Source organism: Triturus cristatus, chromosome 7 (genome assembly GCF_964204655.1).
Source record: "Triturus cristatus chromosome 7, aTriCri1.1, whole genome shotgun sequence".
NCBI lineage: Eukaryota > Metazoa > Chordata > Amphibia > Caudata > Salamandridae > Triturus > Triturus cristatus.
In genome coordinates this window covers 953830398-953852314 of record NC_140590.1, presented here as the reverse complement: position 1 = coordinate 953852314, position 21917 = coordinate 953830398, and the positions used below count along the sequence as shown (strand labels likewise).

Here is a 21917-nt window from a genome sequence, read left to right as displayed (position 1 = left end):
ACACCTTAGTAAACACCCTCGGAGAGGCCGACAGCCCAAACGGTAATACCTGGAACTGGAAATGATCCACCCCCACACAGAAACGCAGGAACCTCTGAGAATCCGCGTGCACTGGCACATGAAAATAAGCGTCCCGGAGATCGAGCGAAGTCAGGAAATCCCCCACCGACAGGAAGGGAAGAATCAACTGTAGAGTCACCATTTTGAAGGACCGATGAGGGATACAGAAGTTCACCGCCTTCAGATCTAGCACAGGACGGAAGTCCCCATTTGGCTTCTGGATCAAGAACAGGATTGAGTAAACCCCCGACCCCTTTGACTCACAGGCACCTTCACCACAGCCCCCTTGGACACCAAGTCCCGAACTCCGTCCAACAGAGCACGGCATTTCGCCGGAGACCTGGGAACAGGGGTAGACCTGAACACATCCACCGGAGGAGTTCCGAATTCTATTCTGTAGCCCAGCCGGACCACCTGCAGGACCCACTGGTCCCGAACGAACTCCTCCCAGACAGGAAAAAAAGAAGAGAGGCGACCCCCAACCGGCAACCCCATCATCACATAGTCACGACTTGGAGGGACCTGCCGAAGAGGAAGCACCCTGTTGACCCCGGGACTTGTGGAAGGAAGGGACACCCCGGCCACGTCCCCTACCACGAAAGGGCTGGGTCGCCATTTTAGACTGAAACGCCTGCCCAAAAGCCCGCTTATAACCCGCAAACTTCCCTTTCTGAGAAGAGCAGACCGGAGCCAACAATTTCTTGTCCTCCGCAGTCTTTTTAATCAAAGCCTCCAACGGCTCACCAAACAGTTTAGAGCCCGTGAAGGGGATCTTCATCACGGCCGCCTTCTGAGCAGCCTCCGCCTTCCAAGACTTAAGCCACAACTGCCTCCTAGCAGCAACCGAGGCACCTGCAGCCGCCGCAGCAGCGCTAAGGGAGTCAAAGGACAAATCTGCCAAGAAACGCAACTGCTGTTCCAACATGGATAAAGACTCCGAGGGATCCTCATCCTACATGAGCTGCGCAGAAATACCTTGACAGTCTTTAAGAAGCGACTGCACAAGATAGCTGGTGTAAGCTGCAGACCGAACTGCAAGATTAGAGGCAGCAAAGGACCGCTTCAAGGCCCCTTCCACACGCTTGTCCCCAGGATCAGAAGGAACCGCATCCTCAGACACCACCAGGCTCTGAGACGCCATGCCAGCAAGCAGGGAATCCACCTTCACCACGGCCGGGAATTCCTCCGTGAAACCCTGCAAGGGATACCTCCTATCCAGAAACCGGGGAAAGGCATGTTTGTCCACATCCTTCCATTCCCCCTCCAGCACCCTCCGCACAGAAGCATGAATGGGGAGGCTTTCAGGTTCTCTCTTCAGGTAATTAGCGAAGAAGTCTTCAGACTCTCCACCCGGCACGGGACCAGGGAACCCCAAATTGTCCCGAACATGCTGTAGAACACAACTAAGGTCCGACCCTTGGACAAAACGACCCTTCATCTCCTCATCAGAGTCCATGTCAGGATCTACCTCCGCCGAGGCATCCAATTTCCGTTTCTTAGGCCCAATGGGATCACGAGCCACAAAGGCAGCCGCCACCGCCGCCTCAATCATCTTCTGAATATCTATTAAGGAAGGAGCAGTGGAAGACCCAGCGACCACCTCCTCATCCACACAGCCGAGCTCACGTACGTCCGCACCTCTACCCTCCATGTTGTGAACATGAGAACAGAGAAACAGACCCCATTAAATACCGAGCCTAACCAGAAAAAAAAACCAACATTTTTTCAAAGGCCAACCAGGGAAAGCCCCACCGATCCCCAGCCAATCCCCAACAGGACTGAAGGCCGGCCCAAAACCGGCCAATCAGAGACTTCCACCCATCCCATAAAAGGAAAGGACAGGACAGGGCCCAACCGTAAGGATACCAAGAACCCAGAAGCCCCCGCACCAGGAACCAGTAAACAAGGTAAGAAATACCCCCAAAGCCCACTGAAGAAACCTGCCTTGACAGAATCAAAGGGATTAGAACCTGCAACCTTGAGAGTCAGAGCCCCAGACAGAAACCAGAAGGCCACAGTGACTCTTTAGAGCAGTAGGAGATTAGAGCCACAAAAAACCCCAGACGACCCCCACCGAATAGAGACAGACATGAGGACAGTGGAAACTCCTCCCTAGGGCACCCACAATGCAGCAACCCCCAATCAGCAGGAGAATAACACCCAACTCCAAGATCCGAGGAACCGCGAAGCGGACAGCCTAGCAGCCCAACAGTAATCAGTAAACCAATCTGTATAAACGCTAAACAAACAGGAGACATGCCCCCACTGACGGAAAAAAAAAATATAGAAGCCAAAACCGTCACGCCCTTGGCGCGCAGAAAGGCAAGCCGCGCCTCACACACCTCCTCTCCCCCCCGGGCGATCCTGCTAGAGCAGGGAACAAACTCGGAAGAGAGGAGGCCGCAGCAGGGAGTCACCACCCCACACCAGGTAGTCCTGACCCCCCAACCCCACGGTCCCGCTACAGCAGGGACTCAAAGTAAATGCCTCAATAATTCAAAAACGGCACATAAGGGGTTTAAACGGGCGCTAAACAACCCGTTTCACACTAACCTGACAGGAGGCTTGAAGACAGCACCTCCTATCCCGTCGAAGTCCGCCCGGAAGTGAATCAGCAGAAAAAACAAACAGGATGTGGAGTGGCGGGTCACGGTGCTATATGCCTCAGGGTATGGGTGTGGCCTGGAGGGAAGGGATGGGTTTGAAGTTGCTTGGGAGTGTCTGGTGGGAGGAGCTATGCTCAACTGGTTAGGACTGGGACGGGGAGGGCTGACGAGGAGGTAATGGACGCCCATCTGCCTGCAGAAAGGCCACTCAGGCACCCACTGGGCAGCTGGCGGCATCGAACAACACAGACACCTCCCAAATCGGCCCCCAGGCTGCCCAATTTCCCGAGTGCCCGCCTTATCAATCTGACCCTGTCAGGGCCCCTCCTCAAATCTTGACTTCCCCAAGAAACTGAAGACCTGGCTCTTCACGGAGGCCTGACCCTGGCTCTGCCCATACAGCACCTGCTTCAGCGCCAGGGTACCCTCCCGGATGAGTTGTGCGCTATACAAATATACCTACTATAACAGGTCAAAAAATTACAAATAAAACGATTATAACTCTTGTTTATTATTGTTTTTATTTTTTCTCTCAGAGCTGAGTCTTGGGGGCGGGGCCAGAGTGATAACAGGCTGGTTGGTGGATGAGAGGTGGGCACTGCTATTCAGTGCACATGATGGTCTGGCCGGCCAAACCGTCTTGCGCACTGAAGCTCTCTCAAACCCGAGCTGCGTTGCTGGGTTGTAGAGAGCAGGCACAGGCTTCCAGTCTTACTGGGAGCACAAATCCTCGGCGCTAAAGCCTATCCTGACGCTGCTTTCAGCAGCATGAAAGCAGTGTCGGGATGGGCCGCAGTGCACTCTGGAAGCCTGTGCCTGCAGGAGAGAGGGGCGCGATGCATGTAAGTGTTTTTTTTAAATTTGTCTTGTTCGTCCACGCTCCCTGCCCTGTCCTGCCACTATATCAACACACCGGCCACTACCGGTTAAATTACAGACTGACCACAAGTGAACTGACATCTTGGAGAGAAGGGTAAATGTTCCAACCATTCTGTAACTTCTGGCTGTGATGACTGATACATCATAGTGAGAACACCTAAGAAAAGCCTGAAGAGAGAGTCACACCAGCGCAGTACTTGCTTAAGAAACGCCAATGTCAGAGGCAAGAACACTGCTTAAATGTATCAGATGACCGATGCAGCAACGTCGTTCGCTTCGCTTGATATGTTAAATAACCGTACTTTGTATAGTATAAATGCCAGTACCTTCAGCGACCACAACCCACTGGTATTGTCCATGAGGGACGTCAACCTATCCATACAGCCTGGTAACAGGATTACCAGCGGCTTACTCAAAGCTACTGACCAGGGCAGAAGAATAAGATGGATTAATATAGACGGGGAAGCGTTTTATAGAACGCTTCTCGCTAATTCTGAAAGTCAGACCTGGAGGTGTCTAGATCCAACAGTGGAGGGGAGAGAACTGATTAGCGCATTTGAGGGCACTGCGCAGCATATTGATAGATTATTGAGGGGCAAAAAGAAGACGCAGGCCCACCTATACCCCAGATGGTTTGACCATGACTGCTCCAGGGCACAAAGGGATCTGAAGTTAGCACTCAAAATGGTCCCTAAGGATAGGAGTAAGGTTGCTGACTGTAGGGTTCAATATAAATTGGCTACTAAACAGAGAAAAACTTCCTTACAGAATCAGGCATGGGAGACATTGAGAGAGGCTGCCGAGCGTAGGGACACGAATAGCTTCTGGAGGGTAATTAATGACCCCTGTTTTCAGGCACCGAATAACCCGAAGGTGGCTTGTCACATCCTGCCTGAAGCCTGGGTGTCTCACTTTAAAAGCCTGTACAATCATGGTGGCTCGGCTGATCAACCGACCCCAGATATAGGTATTTTATTTAGTACGCGGATGCGCTTCTCGGTGGGTGAGATCAAGGTAGGAATAGACGGTCTGACAAGAAACAAGGCTCCAGGCCCTGATGGGATTCCTCCAGACCTATTTAAAAGCCAGGTAGATCTATGGGCCCCTATACTCACTAGAGTCCTCAACACAGCAGTAGAAGTAGGAATGCCCAGGTCATGGTCCACGGCTATTATCGTACCATTGTTTAAAAAGGGAAATAGGAGTGACCCGCAATGTTATTGCCCGATATCACTAATAGACGTGACAGCAAAAGTCCTAGGGAGGGCCATCCTTAACCGTCTGATGGACTGGGCTGATGAACACGATATTATTACAGATACCCAGTACGGGTTCAGAAATGGCCGCTCCATAACGGACCAGTGTTTTAATCTCTACCATCTGGTGGCCAAGTACACCTTGGCAAGTGAGGGGATGGTGTACTTTGCTTTCATGGACCTGACAGCAGAATTCGACCGTGTAAACCGAAGGAAATTGTGGGAAATTTTAGGGCTTCTGGGCGTTGACCCAGGTCTGATAAACATCTTAAGAATGCTATATCTGAACACAACAGCACAGGTCAGATTTAGCGATGAGGGGAATCTAACTGAACATTTCCCGTGCTCCAGGGGGGTGAGGCAAAGATGCATCCTGGCGCTCTTTCTATTTACATTATATATAAATGGCTTAGATAAGGCGCTGGGAGATTTGAGGGCAGACTGTCCACGCATTGGGAGGAGAAGTATAACCATCCTCCTATATGCGGACGACGCGGTCCTCCTGTCCCGTACAGCAAGGGGACTACAGTCTCTCATTGATGGTTTCGTCAGTTTCATGGCGGATTTAGATTTATCACCCAATCTCACCAAATCATACGTTATGGAAACAGGGAAAAGACCAACAAAGAACTTTATCTTTACAATTGGGGCTCACAAATTAGAAAAAGTAAAGGTTTTTAACTACTTAGGGATTATATTTGATGAGCATCTTAATTTTAAAACTTTGATCTCTGACAAATGCACCCAACAAATTAGTTCAGTGGGTTCAATCATGAACTGTGCTACAAGATTAGGTCGCTGGTCACCAAATGAAATTATGCACTTGTACAGTTCGGTATGTTGCGCCAAGACTCTGTATGGGAGTGAGGTATGGGGCTTCAGAGACACGTCACTGATTCAAACTGAGGAAAATAAGTTCCTCAGAAGGGTCCTGCAAGTACCCCAAAGTACGCTTTCCCACATTGTTCATGAGGAGCTAGGCCTCACCTATATTAGTGAAAGGTTAAGTTTTAAACCTATTACATGCTGGATAAAAATATGGACTAACCCTGAGGCAAGTCTAAGCAGACAAATACTTGGGGACTGTATTGCTCGGGACAAAGGTCATTGGATACCCTGGCTCAAACATGTAAGGGATACCCTGAAATGGTTGGGTTATGCCAATTATTTTGATGAGCCCTCTACACTCACTTCTCGAGACAAGGGTGCTATAAAGACTGAATTTCTACGGCGCTTAGCATGCGAAAGGGAGGACAGAGAACTGTTGAAAGTGTCAGTGAGAGCCCACCTGCTAACAAAATCATTGCCGGGAATGGAATTTTATCTGTCTAATATATACAACAAACATGATAGATTCTTAATGACCAGATTTAGACTGAATCTTTTGCATCATATTTTATCAGTTCCTGCAGGGTTCACAGCAGTCATTGACACAAAGGGACCTTGCGGCTGCGATCAGAGATCTCCGCAAGATACTCTCCATTTTTGTTTTACTTTGTCCCTTTTATGCGTACCCAAGGTCATTGTTTTTAAAAACTATTTTAAGACGTACCAAATTGAGCCAGGTTAAGGTGGCACTTTTGTTCCTGAAACTTTCCTCAGACCCATTTACGCTGTTCAGCACTGTGAATTTCTTAAGATCAGCTGTAAAACTAAGGAATACTAGAAGTAAGGAGTAGCCACCCTCGTTTTCATGGGGTACAGATGTATATGTTGCTTCAACATAGCCTGGGTTTCTTGTTTTTATTAGCTAATTTTATGATGAATGTTTCTTATTCTTTAATTAGTCCCGGTAGCAGTTTTAATGCATACTTTCTGCCTCCTTTTTAACATTGCACCAGCCTAGGATCCGTTTAATATTTTTTAATGGCTGGTCTAATGTTATTAGGGAGTCTTACGTTGTTTACATTGGGCCGGGCCATGATATATTATCCCGCTTCAACTTGTAAAATCCTTGCACTTTATCATAATATGCTGCTATATTCAGAGTCCCACTTCCCTAGTGGTTCTACCTAATTCTCACGTCCATGACGGTTTAGTGACGCTGTTTTCCTTAATTGTAGAAGCCGTGAAGTTTGTATTGCTTTTAATTATGTGTATATTGACTTAAACATGCAATGTTTTATTTGTTTCTTTGTGTTATGCTCTTTTATGGATATTCTTATATCCGAATAAAGATTAATTGATTGATTGACCATACGTTGCATATGAGAAGCTTCAATGAGATATAGCATTTATTGCATTTCCCTTTCACTTTTACAGTTCGTTTTGGTTGTGTAGTATCTTGCTGTGCTCCTCCATCCAGAAATGTGCATGTTTTATGGCTTGCTAAGGCGTGACAAAAAATGAATGTTTACTATTTTTGCGTGGTATATTTTTCAAACCTTCTGAAGTAAGCCGTGCTATTGCGAGATGGTATCGAGCGAGCCGAAAAGCTTGCTCCTTCATGCTTTTCATTTCCATCCCACACTTGCCTATTGCAGTTTTGCTTGGTGTGCTGCAATGCTCTTTTGCACACTTTCTCTGTTAGCATATGAGAAATAATAGTTCTCAAGGCATAATTCCAATGTTAATCGTATGAATTATGCATCTTATTTCCTTGAGAAACCGGTTAAACATGTAAGCTTTAGCATTAGCACCCCTGTATATCCTCTGCTGTGGACCTCACAGAGCTCTAGATTGTTCAAACGGAGCCATAGAAGAGCATGTATCGTCTTGGAAGGATTGTCCCTAAGTTTGTCATATAAAGGAGTTCCTTATTATAAGTTTCAGTAATGTTTATTGAGAAAAGTTTTTTTTACCGTAAAGAACATCCCACAGCTTTCATTTCTACCGGATTGACTATTTCAACTCCCCTCAACCCAGTCAAATCTCCCCCATATTACCCTTTTATCAGTTTACCACATATCGGTTTACCGTATGCTTCACCCACCTGCCTTTAAATGGGTACAGGTACCTAGCGAGGGTCTCCTCATCTAGTAGTTGGAGCACCCTGAATCTTCTTTAGCTGGTCATATTTTATAGTCATGGGCCAGGAGGCAGAGAACCAGTCACTGTATTCTCCAGATTTTTTTTATCATTCTCCACCATTACATATGCTAGTTTCCCCATGCTTAAAAATGTCCAAAGTTTATTAACCACATATTATACGGTGGTGCTTCTGTTTTTCTCCATCACGTTATAAGGCTTGTGTGACAGTGGGTAATGCAAAAAGATATATACTCTCTGAGGGTGCCCCTACAAAAATCACTGAGGGACACCTAGTAAAGTCCATTTCTGCAATAGAACATATTCCCATTAATTTCTCCTGCCAGTTTAGAGCTAGGTTCGGGCATGCCATCAGTATCGGGGTCAATGCTTCTGGTTTTCCATAACCGCTCCAGCACTTTCAACCTTGTATTTTTCAAATCATGCACGCAAACTGGATTATAATTAGGGCTCCCGGTTTTATGGTATTTATTTTTTCAACATTTCCGTCTGTATTTATCCATATTTATTTTTTGCTCATTTTTTCTGTATTTATCCATTTTTATTTTGTGTTTAATGTAGAAATGAAGCGGCAATAGGTATTTTTCCACATTAATTTAAAGTGTAAATGTATACTCGCATTTGAATGTCCTAATGGTTTCAATGGTATACAGTGCAGTCGCGTTGTCTGAAAACACTTGCGTTGTAGAATACCATAAATAACTGTAGAACTGCTCTTAATTAAGAAATCGGTACAACTACTGACCTGGCACTCATGATTGACAGTAGAAAAAACTCATCCAAGAAGGCCTATTTTCCGTATTTATCTGTATTGAAAAATAAATACAGACAGGAATATAAATAGTTTTCTGTCTGTATTTATCTGTAAAAAACAGTAAAAACGGAAAACAGGGAGGCCTAATTATAATGCCATTTATAATGTATTTTAATATATTATTTCTTTCCCTTGTGCATGCTGAGAAAAAATATTTTGCCTTTGTATCACCCGTTCCCATTGTTCCTTTTCATGATGAATTCCATTTCTTTCATCCATGGGTTTTGGAAAAGCAATCACTCCTCGATGCCTGGCTGCGTAAAAATTCTACAGATTCTGGCCGTGACTGCCCTTTTGTGAGTTTTTATCAATTTCCCAAAGGGTGTCAGTGACTGAGCTCTCCTTCTGACTCCGGGATGCATCCACAGTGTCACAATTTTAGGTAACAATATGTCTTGTCGTTCCAGAGACTGAATACTTCCTTGATTTGTGTGAACAATTTAATTGCACCTTTTCTAAAGAGATTACCTACCACCACACATCCACCCGTCTCCAAGCTTGGAAGATTTGGTAGTTCAATCCCTGGAAAAAGTCAGTGTTTCTTAAAAATGGCATGAAGGATGTGGTATTCCATCCCACACTTTCAGAGCTTGTAGTAATCTAATAGTAATCCCAAGGGCCACACTTACCAGTGGCCCGCAATATCAAGTCAATAATAAGCAGTTGGCAACGTAGAAGGTTCAAGCATTTATTGGCCACAACAGAACTCTACATAGAGGAGCCTCATCGACCCTCACCCATCAAGTGCGCCGAGGAAGACTGCCGGCCCCTTGGCAGAGTCACACTTATATACATAACAGATTCAACATACAAAGCCTTACAAATGGAAAAACACCAGCCAGCCCTGGGGCTCCTAAATGAGCTCATACCATATCTAGTTTCAGCTGCACACATAAGGTTACTATCTTCTACAGAGAAGGTCGGCGGGGTGACTCCCTTTCGTCTCGGGCACAGAGGAATTTCGCTTGATACTCCCTACAGCAGATGTGGCCTTGGGCCTCAGTCATAAATACATTTCACCCTGTCTCTAGGCTGGTACAAGCTAAATCATACAGATGCTGTTCAGAGAGAACCACGTGATCTGGGGCACTACTGGTCATAATCCAAGATGGCCGTAGTATGGCTTTTCGGCCCTTTCTATCATACAAGACACAGAGAACGAATGGGCCATCTTCTAAAGCAGTTCTCGCTGTTTATGGAGTAGAGATACAGACCAAGATACGTTATGCTAACTTCACATGGTGACTTGAATCCCACAGAACGGCCCTTTTTAGCATATTGTAGCTATCCATTAAACTACTCTTCGAAAATACCCTCGTCTATCTGCATTATGTCATGTATCTCTTTCTGTACTAGTTGAGCGTTCACCCTAGCAAAGTTTGCTTTAGGTGTAGGTAAAGCAAGACGAACTTGGGTGGCACAATAGGAGCAACAGGCGGGCCCACATTGGATGCAAACACAACAAGTAAAGAGGAAACCCCCTATTCCTAGGAGGACCATGAATATTTTCCAACCCCAGGTGGTAAGGAGACCCCAGCACCACCCCGAAATAGACCAGGTACCTGTCTCCGTATGAATCTCAGATGCTAATCGATGCAACTTCTGAATGGCCAGATGAACCGAAGGGGCGGAGTCAGGTATATATACGCAGCAGGAGCTGCCGATCACTCTATACGCTCCTCCGCGATCAGCTAGGATAACGTCTAAAACAAACCAGTTTTGGAGGGTCACAAGTCTGGTCGCTTGAAGCTCAACCGTTATATTAGTCAATATCCCAGCGGTGGTATTCACCACTCCCTCTACTACCCTGGACAATCTTCTAATTTCTTTACTGGTTAAAATGGGTCCCCATATAGGTAGGACTCCTTTTATAATATCGACAAAGTGTTGGGCAGGGGTATCAGTCTGATCTGTAGCATCTCTATCAGTGTTTCCTGATTCTAAACTCCGTCGGTTCAGTGAGTGGGATCTATGATAGTCGGAAGGTGCTATATAAACGGGAGGGTATAGGAAGGATAAGTAACATTTACCTGACCACCCTCTGGGGAGCCAGGTGTAAGCGTTTTCTCCGCACACAAAATATACATTCGGAGGAGTAAGTATAGGTGGGATGCTAAAGGTTTGTAATCTATAAGTATAGTTACATTTACTAAATCCAACAAATAGATGGCCAGTACCATGTATGCAAAAGGAGGACGAGGTGTTCAACACAGGGACCGGAATGATCCTATCATTCGACACATTTCGTTCCTGGAAATATCTGAAATACTCAGTAAAATTGAAGGACACAAAATCTGACACTTGGTCCCTCAACCAGGTGTCATTTTCATGTTTCGTATACACATTCATGCAAGCGGTAGGATCCAGAGTACCGTCTGTACCTTCGGCATTTGGAGTGAATCCCTGGTGCCTTTCTATATAGGCCAGAATCAAATCATAATCCTTCTTTGAAAATCGGTGCCCATCAACAGCATAATGTTCATACATCATTGACAATAATCTAAACCAGGCTTCACAACTACCTAAATATGACAATGGCATTGAAATGAACAGATCGTGTTTGTGCATTACTGAGGGAAGAAGGCCACATACCCAGCAATTCGTGACATTCGTTGAACTATGGGTTTGATGTACCATTTCAATAAAAGCATTATTCACATAGGTCTGACGATGCCTCTCTTTATGTGGGGCAAAGGTCTGAAAACGGAGCTCCTCGGGGGTGGGGGTGGTAGCTATCAGGGTGTGCACAGGATGGCGGAATTCTAGATAGATGAACATTCCTAAACATAATATTAATGAGACAATTATTATGACGATAAAAACAATCTTGGCACGCAAACTCCAAGTAGAAAACATATAGGGCGGTGTACTATGGGACGTTCCTCTTCAGGGACAAAACGAGCAAAAGGGTACATTCTCACTAAAAGTCCAGGTATAATCTCGGGAAAAAGGGAATCTACAAGCAGTCCAATCTGCCGGAGGGTGCTTCTTTCCTGTGTCCGTGTTAGAGCCTCACAGGCAGACTCCTATTGTTCCATGCAACACAAAAGTAAGAAGGGCACAAAAACTTTTCGCGTCGGAGTTGTACTTGACACAACTCTTGCTGAAAAGAGACTCTACCTGGGCCCCCACCGACTGATCAATGTCTCTATCTTCTCACTGAACAGAGCGTTATCAAAAAGTTCCAAGCTCTCAACGAGTTCAGTCCAGTGTTTTTACTTTTCCCAGAGTTTTACTGAGACCTTCATTCACATTCTCTAGACTGAATCTGGGATCTTTGCTTTCTGTCGGGGCCGCATGTTGTAACGAACATGACCTGGTATTTCGGGATTTATGAACAGAACAGGCACAGTGGGATCAGGTAAAGGACTGGGTGTGTGACTTCCCTTGTTAGGTATTACATTCCCAGGTGTTAGATTACCTGTTGCAGATATCGCCGAACTCACGACACCCTCCACTCGCCCATTCGTTTCTCCTTGGGCTTCTGGGGATGGTGACTTTTCGGTAGGTTTATCACTTTCGTGCCTTAACACTTCGCTCTGATCCTGCTGATCATCCGGCAAAGGAAGGGGAACCCTTTTCAGATGCGATACATGAATCCAATGCTGTTTCCCTTCAACTTTCACAGCCGTTCTCGTAGCCAAAAGCACTTGAAAAGGCTTGGTCCAGCGTGGGTCCAGACTCGATTTCCGTTGGTAGTTCCGAACCAAGACCCACTGTCCAGGGTCCAGGCTGTGTCCAGGACCATCCGGCAGAGGCTGCAATACTGCTGATATCTGTTGATGAATGGAACGAAGATCTTTAGTTAGTGCATAAAGATAATCCGCCAACATAGGGTACTCAATGTCTCGAAGGGATTTTGGTCGTGGCACACCCCATACATTAGCAGGCCTACCAAATATCACCTCATACGGTGATATCCCACTGCGGGAGTGGGGAGTAGTTCTTACAGATAGTAAAGCCAGGGGTAAGAGATCAGGCCATTTTAATCCCGTTGTATCCTGTAGCTTTGCTAATTTCAATTTTAAGATGCCATTATATTTTTCCACCAGCCCTGCTGATTGGGGGTGACGGGCGGCATGGAACTTCTGCTGTATTGACAGGCCCTTGCAAACATGTTCAACAAGGTCAGCATTAAAATGTTTCCCATTGTCACTCCAGATCACCCGTGGTAACCCATAGCGGGGAAAGTACTCCTTTACTAGGGCCTTTGCGGTGGATAGGGCAGTATTTTCCTTGGTGGGGTACGCCTCCATCCACTTGCTGAACGTACAAACCACTACCAAGACGTATTTGAGATTGTTAACCCGCTCAAACTGAATAAAATCCATTTGTAATACCTCAAAAGGTAGGGTGGGGGGCGCGAAGCTACCAGTCAGAACAGGGATACTACCTCCTGGATTATGCTGTAGACAAATCATGCAATTCTGGACTAGTTGCTTTGCAGTCCTATGGATGTTGGTATTATACCACACAGGATCTAGTATTGCGCAAATACCTTGAATCCCCACATGTGCGGGACCGTGTGCCATGGACACGACCGCATTCACAAATGCATTCGGCAGCAGCCATCTACATCTTTCTGATAGGTCAATCCAACATCCATTGTCATCTAGCTTCCCTATCTGTTCTTGCCAGTACTTTAGTTCTTCAGGGGTTGATTCTAATTGCAATTATCTCACACTGTCTATAGTGTTATTGAATGTCTCTGCTTCTACCATCCCTCTATGCAAACTCGTTACAAAAATGGAGGTGGTATTGGATTGGGCAGTTTCTTTAGCGATTCTGTCCGCAAAGGAATTTCCCTTACCTACATCATCAACTACTGCTTTATGAGCACTACATTTAACAACGGCTATGGCTTGGGGCAAGGTCAGGGCGGCCAACAATCTCAAAACCAACTGACCATTCTTTATTTTCTGACCATGGGATGTAAGGAAAACTCTCTCTGCCCACAACCGCCCAAAGCTATGTGCTACGCCAAAAGCATACTGGCTATCGGTGTAGACATCTATCCTTAACCCTTCGCCCAATTCACAAGCCCTTAGTAGTGTGACTAACTTGGCAGCCTGGGCCGATCGATAAGATACCTTGGCCGTCTCAACTACTGTCTGCAATGTGGTGATCGCATAAGCAGCGGTCGTAGTGCCGTTAGGCAACCTAAAACATGAGCCATCAACATACAATTCCCCTTCAGGGTCAGATAAGGGAATGTCTGTCAAATCTATCCACTCCTTTGTTTCTTCTTCTGTCCGAAATATGTAATCATGTATGTCTTGACTGTGGTCTTCCAGAGGAAGAGGTAGTAACATGGCAGGGTTCAAGGTGACACATCTCTTGATAGTGATGTGGGGCACAAACAGGGTCAACTCTTACCCTGTAAGACGCGCACTAGTTAAGTGCTGAGTCTGCGTCCTGTTCAATAATACGTCCACAGCGTGGGGCACCATCACTGTCAGGTCCGTATTTAGCACGAGCCCTTCCGATTGTTGGATCGCCACTGCAACCGCAGCCGTGGCTCTCAGACAACTGGGAAGTGCCCTGGCAACATTATCCAATACCGCCGAAAAGTACGCACACGGTCTTTGCTTACCACCAAATCCTTGTGTTAACACTGAAAGCGAGCAACCGTCCACCTCATGCACGTAGAGTACAAAAGGCTTCCGGTAATCAGGGGTGCCAAGCACGGGAGCAGAGCAAAGAGCAGATTTCAAAGAAACAAAAGGATTCTGACATTCAGCTGTCCAAGGTAAAGGCTCATGCACATCTTTAGTCGTTAGAGGCAAGAAAGGTTTAGTCAGTAGGGAATAGTTAGGGATACATTGGAGGCAGTAAGAAGTTATGCCAAGCAAAGCGCGGACATCACGTTGCGTGCAAGGAACAGGCATGTTAGATATAGTTATGATACGATCTGGAGTCAGCCGTCTTCCCTCCTTCGACAGGAGATTACCTAGATAGGTCACCTCCGGTCGACAATATTGAAATTTAGACAACAAGACTTTATTACCATTGTTTGCCAAGTGCTGTAACAATGCAATCGTCGCCGCTCGGCAACCGTGCTCGGTATCAGAGGCCACAAGGAGGTCATCTACATACTGCACTAGAATGTTACCGGGTGGCAAAGTGAGTTTATCCAATAACGTTTTAAGCGCTTGGCTGTAAATACTCGGACTTTCTGTATAGCCCTGTGGGGCGCGACAAAATCTGAAGCTGCGGCCTCCTAATGAGAAGCCGAAAAGATAACGGCTATCTTGATGAATGGGAATACTAAAGAAAGCATTTTTCAAGTCAATGACAGAGAAAAATCCAGCTGTCGGAGGAATCAGCGTCAAAATAGTAGTGATGTCAGGTACCACGGGATATTGGGGTACTACAATCTTGTTTATTTCACGCAGGTCAATCACAAAACGATATTTGTCAGCATAATCAGGGCTTTGATCTATCGGGGCTCGTTTAAGAATAGGAAGAATAGGGCTATTGCACGTATTGGAAGCTGTCTCCTCCACTACACCGGTGCGGATCAAATCATGAATGATGGACAACAATGCCCGCTCACCCGCAGGAGCAATATTATACTGCGGGACTCTAGGTAACCGGGCATTTTGTTTCAAGGTGTTCGAAATAGGTGGTACGTTCAACAAACCCACATCAGTATCTCCGGTAGCCCAAAGATTCTGGGGAATCTTTGCAAGCTCAGGGGGCAGGGTGTCCGTTTTGGAGAAACATTGCGCTGAAGGAGGAAAGGGTTTCTTAATAGTCAGATAAACACCGTCTGGAGAGCAATAGATGCGGGCATATAGCCTCTTCAGTATATCCATCCCCAAGAGATTCTCACCACACTGTGAAGTCAGAAGGAAGGGTGAATCAATTGAAATTGGTCCCAAAGTAAGAGAAAGAGGTTGGGAGATGGGGCTTACCACGGGAGTTCCAGAGAATCCTACAGACACATTATTCTGGCCAGACAGAGCAGCCCCAGGGACAAGGGCTTGCGAAACAGAACTATTCATAGCCCCTGTGTCAACTAGAAACTTACCTGATGTATTCATCAAATGGGCATGCACATAAGGTCCGTTTTGATCTATTGGAATTGACACATGTCCCCCACTCTGTCCTCGGCTCTCCTATGCCTCAGAATAGCCTGCCGAGTCGTTGCTCACACATCCTTCATTGTAATATTGCTTCCCCTGACCATGATCAAAATAATTCTGACTATTCTCACCTTGCCCGACACCTTCCTGTCTCGTATGTCCACCCCGATGACCACCAGCACGGCCTCTCCCTTGGCCCCTCGGAACGCCGTTCTGCGCTTGCAACAACGGGCACTGAGCTCGCCAATGCCCTTCCTGCTTACAGAATGCGCACTGATTTATTCCCAAATCTGTCCGTCCTACACCCTGCCCAGGACCCGCCCCTCGTGGGGCGAAGTTCTGTGTTCCCCGACCCCTCCCTCGGCCTCTTTCAACTTGCTGTAACAGGACCCGAGTCTTCAAATCCTTCGATCTCTTGTCTGTTTGTTCCTTACTCTCGTTCTCCCGATGCTCATAGTATTGAGCCATACTTCAGATAGTCGAAGGGGTAGATGTAGTCCAGGTACTCTCCGCAGCCTGAAGTCGGGCTGATATCTCGGGTAATAGGTTAGTTACAAACCTATTAACAAACAAGCGTATGCCACCCTCCTTGGACAGATCTTGCCCGCTAAAATCAATGAAAACCCCTTCGAACCTCGTAAAGAAATCAGACACACTCTCATCCTTCTTTTGTTTGCACGCGGTCAATTTATCCCAATCTACTTTCCTGGGAGGAATTAGTGCATGCATGTAAGTGATTATTTTCTCCGGCAAAGTCAATATTTCAGTTCTAGGCTTATCTCCTGGCTTACAATCCCTATCCCAGTCCCTCAATTGCTCCTAGGTTCCCCCAAACTCCGTCACGTGGTCCTGGTCATGCACCTGCCGCCATATGTCCACCGGCACCAATAGAGCGAAAAATAGCTCGATATCAGCCAGTGTCATCACCGCCGAGGAGGCGGCTTCCGTAAGTTCCTTATAGTATGCTGTAGGATTCTTTCTGGGGTCAGGCAACTGGGTTTTCAAAGAAAGTACCTCACTACGTTTCCATGGGGTGTATACCCATTGCTCCTGAAAGCGGGCATCTGCTCTCGGGCGGGTAATTGTCCCATGTGCGTCTACTACCTCAGTTACTTCTGGGTGATAAATGGGGTGGACCTCACGCATTGGGAACTGCTGTACCCCTGCGGGACTAGCAGCTTGTAGGCGCATTCTGTAACTGACCAGAGTTTTCACATTCCCATATACCGCTTCTGGACTTAGCTGAGACTTATGTGCCTGGGTATGAATATCATACAGTATAGTCGGAGCTCTCTCCCCTTTATAAACTTGCTCCCACAATGAGATGAGGCGTTCGGCCATGTGTGCTAACGCGTGCTGCTGCATCACCGGTTCATAATCTTTCATGGTGCTCCATATGTCAGACAGGGTATAAATAGATTGCCGCATCCATTGGGATGCCTGTACTGCAATGACCTCCTTTTCCTCTGTTCCTAGAGCTGATCGAGTGAACAGCTTCTTGCCCTCAAGTGAACCGGCCGGATGTACTGGAGTTGAAACAGATGCAAAAGGAGTTGCACTCGCGGAAGAGGAGGTCAAGGCAGTGGGAGAATGTATGGCCCCTGGTGACAACTGGGGAGCTCCAGCTGTTGTGGCTGACAACAAATTGGGCAATAAAGCCATAACTTCCGAGACAGAGGAAGACAACCGAGAGAGATCGGTGACAGGCGCAGGGAGGGAGGGAGGCTGAGGCGCTGATGCAACCGGAGTTGCGGTGGAGGCAACTAGAGCCGGCGTAGGGGCAACTGTTCCTGCCCCAGCCGATACAATAGCTGCTGGTACCTCCGGATATAACCGTTGCGGGACATAAGGGGGCGGTGGCAGCATGTCCAGCAAGTCTTCTATTTCGTCCTCCGCATTAGGTCGAGCCACATAACTTTTATCGACCTTCAATCTAAACTCACGATTCATACAATCGATTCCTTTTTCTACCCTAGCTCTGTCATAGGCTACAGCTTTTTGAGTTATGGTCTGCCCAGCCTTGGCCCTTGCTAGCTTTTCCCCTCTCATCCGTCGTTTGGCTTCTTTCTGCCAGCTGTTTAAAGCATCAAACATAGATTGCCTACTGCGCCTAGAAAATAGCTGTTCCTGCAAGAAGGCAATTTTCTTTTCGTCAAATGAGCCAGTCTTTGGCCATTGCAACTCTTCATTACCTTTAGTATACTTATGCCACAAGGTGTTGAACAATATGGGGGCAATTCCGTGCTTCACATACATGAAATGGCTAGGGCTGCCCTCCGGAGGGGCGGGCTGACTTTCAGCCAAACGAGAGTCGCTAGTCCGACAACAACAACCAAAACAATTCAATTTGCTGAAACACGACATGTTGGTTAGTAGACAGACACAAATAACATATAACTGACTTTATATCACAGATAACATATATGTCGACATTATTCTCTGCAGTTCAACCTATCCAAACTTGATGCATCCAAACAAACGAACCGAGCCCGTCGACTCCCGTTCGTGGAGAATTATTCAAAAGGATCAACGGAATCACAACAAGCAATCTCCCAACAGACTAGCAAGAGGCTGTCAGACAGGGGTAACCACGAACTGGACTACGGACCATCCCATGACCTCCCTGGTTCACCACTGAGACTGTTCTGATGTGGTCCAAGCTGTACTTCAGATATGTCTCATGGCTACCCAGTTACAGCCACAGGCTCTTTCGAGTGCAATCCGGCCGTGTATTACTCACAGGTAACAACTAGGCATCTGATCAGTGTCTCAAAATCACAAAAGATCCGCGGAGTCTCTACAGTCAGTCCCTACCGGACCACCCTGCAAGACCTCCGTAATTCTCCTAGGGTACTCACGACCCCTCAAATCAAATACAGTTAACTGTTCCAAATGCACCGCTCAACAGCGCGTGCTTCAAACAAATGCACCGCTCAACAGCGCATGCTTCAAACAAACAAATTACTCACCGGGTGCACCCAGGTACGAATGTCCGTTCTCCGCTGCCAACTTCTTACGACCAACACGGCCAGTTCCTGGGTTTAAGCCCGTAGGACCCCGGTGAAGGATGACTAGCAGCAGAGGGCACCCCGATCGGGAGTACGGAGTGGACGTCGAACTCCCCTCCGCCCGCTCGGCCAAGACGCCCTCGATCCTGCCACCCGAATACGGGGGAGGAAAGACCCTATCACAGGGTCCCTTCGTGGCCGCCAACTGTAGTAATCTAATAGTAATCCCAAGGGCCACACTTACCAGTGGCCCGCAATATCAAGTCAATTATAAGCAGTTGGCAACGTAGAAGGTTCAAGCGTTTATTGGCCACAACAGAACTCTACATAGAGGAGCCTCATCGACCCTCACCCATCAGGAGCGCCGAGGAAGACTGCCGGCCCCTTGGCAGAGTCACACTTATATACATAACAGATTCAACATACAAAGCCTTACAAATGGAAAAAAAACAGCCAGCCCTGGGGCTCCTAAATGAGCTCATACCATATCTAGTTTCAGCTGTACACATAAGGTTACTATCTTCTACAGAGTAGGTCCTCGGGGGATGACTCCCTTTCGTCTCGGGCACAGAGGAATTTCGCTTGATACTCCCTATGGCAGATGTGACCTTGGGCCTCAGCCATAAATACAATTCACCCTGTCTCTAGGCTGGTACGAGCTAAATCATACAGATGCTGTTCAGAGAGAACCACGTGATCTGGGGCACGACTGGTCATAATCCAAGATGGCCGTAGTATGGCTTTTCGGCCCTTTCTATCATACAAGACACAGAGAACGAATGGGCCATCTTCTAAAGCAGTTCTCGCTGTTTATGGAGTAGAGATACTGACCAAGATACGTTATGCTAACTTCACATGGTGACTTGAATCCCACAGAACGGCCCTTTTTAGTATAATGTAGCTATCCATTAAACTACTCTTCGAAAATACCCTCGTCTATCTGCATTAGGTCATGTATCTCTTTCTGTACTAGTTGAGCGTTCACCCTAGCAAAGTTTGCTTTAGGTGTAGGTAAAGCAAGACGAACTTGGGTGGCACAATAGGAGCAACAGGCGGGCCCACATTGGATGCAAACACAACAAGTAAAGAGGAAACCCCCTATTCCTAGGAGGACCATGAATATTTTCCAACCCCAGGTGGTAAGGAGACCCCAGAACCACCCCGAAATAGACCAGGTACCTGTCTCCGTATGAATCTCAGATGCTAATCGATGCAACTTCTGAATGGCCAGATGAACCGAAGGGGCGGAGTCAGGTATATATACGCAGCAGGAGCTGCCGATCACTCTATACGCTCCTCCGCGATCAGCTAGGATAACGTCTAAAACAAGGCGGTTTTGGAGGGTCACAAGTCTGGTCGCTTGAAGCTCAACCGTTATACTAGTCAATATCCCAGCGGTGGTATTCACCACTCCCTCTACTACCCTGGACAATCTTCTAATTTCTTTACTGGTTAAAATGGGTCCCCATATAGGCAGGACTCCTTTTATAATATCGACAAAGTGTTGAGCAGGGGTATCAGTCTGATCTGTAGCATCTCTATCAGTGTTTCCTGATTCTAAACTCCGTCGGTTCAGTGAGTGGGATCTATGATAGTCGGAAGGTGCTATATAAACGGGAGGGTATAGGAAGGATAAGTAACATTTACCTGACCACCCTCTGGGGAGCCAGGTGTAAGCGTTTTCTCCGCACACAAAATATACATTCGGAGGAGTAAGTATAGGTGGGATGCTAAAGGTTTGTAATCTATAGGTATAGTTACAATTACTAAATCCAACAAATAGATGGCCAGTACCATGTATGCAAAAGGAGGACGAGGTGTTCAACACTGGGACCGGAATGATCCTATCATTCGACACATTTCGTTCCTGGAAATATCTGAAATGCTCAGTAAAATTGAAGGACACAAAATTTGACACTTCGTCCCTCAACCAGGTGTCATTTTCATGTTTCGTATACACATTCATGCAAGCGGTACGATCCAGAGTACCGTCTGTACCTTCGGCATTTGGAGTGAATCCCTGGTGCCTTTCTATATAGGCCAGAATCAAATCATGATCCTTCTCTGAAAATCGGTGCCCATCAACAGCATAATGTTCATACATCATTGACAATAATCTAAACCAGGCTTCACAACTACCTAAATATGACAATGGCATTGAAATGAACAGATCGTGTTTGTGCATTACTGAGGGAAGAAGGCCACATACCCAGCAATTCGTGACATTCGTTGAACTATGGGTTTGATGTAACATTTCAATAAAAGCATTATTCACGTAGGTCTGACGATGCCTCTCTTTATGTAGGGCAAAGGTCTGAAAACGGAGCTCCTCGGGGGTGGGGGTGGTAGCTATCAGGGTGTGCACAGGATGGCGGAATTCTAGATAGATGAACATTCCTAAACATAATATTAATGAGACAATTATTATGACGATAAAAACAATCTTGACACGCAAACTCCAAGTAGAAAACATTGGCAAATGTGAATATAAAGGGCGGTGTACTATGGGACGTTCCTCTTCAGGGACAAAACGAGCAAAAGGGTACATGCTCACTAAAAGTCCAGGTATAATCTCGGGAAAAAGGGAATCTACAAGCAGTCCAGTCTGCCGGAGGGTGCTTCTTTCCTGTGTCCGTGTTAGAGCCTCACAGGCAGACTCCTATTGTTCCATGCAACACAAAAGTAAGAAGGGCACAAAAACTTTTCGCGTCGGAGTTGTACTTGACACAACTCTTGCTGAAAAGAGACTCTACCTGGGCCCCCACCGACTGATCAATGTCTCGATCTTCTCTCTGAACAGAGCGTTATCAAAAAGTTCCAAGCTCTCAACAAGTTCAGTCCAGTGTTTTTACTTTTCCCAGAGTTTTACTGAGACCTTCATTCACATTCTCTAGACTGAATCTGGGATCTTTGCTTTCTGTCGGGGCCGCAGGTTGTAACGAACATGACCTGGTATTTCGGGATTTATGAACAGAACAGGCACAGTGGGATCAGATAAAGGTCTGGGTGTGTGACTTCCCTTGTTAGGTATTACATTCCCAGGTGTTAGATTACCTGTTGCAGATATCGCCGAACTCACGACACCCTCCACTCGCCCATTCGTTTCTCCTTGGACTTCTGGGGAAGGTGACTTTTCGGTAGGTTTATCACTTTCGGGCCTTAACACTTCGCTCTGATCCTGCTGATCATCCGGCAAAGGAAGGGGAACCCTTTTCAGA

At 46.7% G+C, this 21917-nt stretch overlaps 1 protein-coding gene across 7 annotated transcripts in view; it reads left to right on the top strand.

The window, feature by feature from the left end:
- Nucleotides 1-21917, top strand: part of SAR1B (secretion associated Ras related GTPase 1B) — a 368801-nt gene that overhangs the window by 188287 nt on the left and 158597 nt on the right. The gene's annotated exons all lie outside the window — the stretch shown is intronic.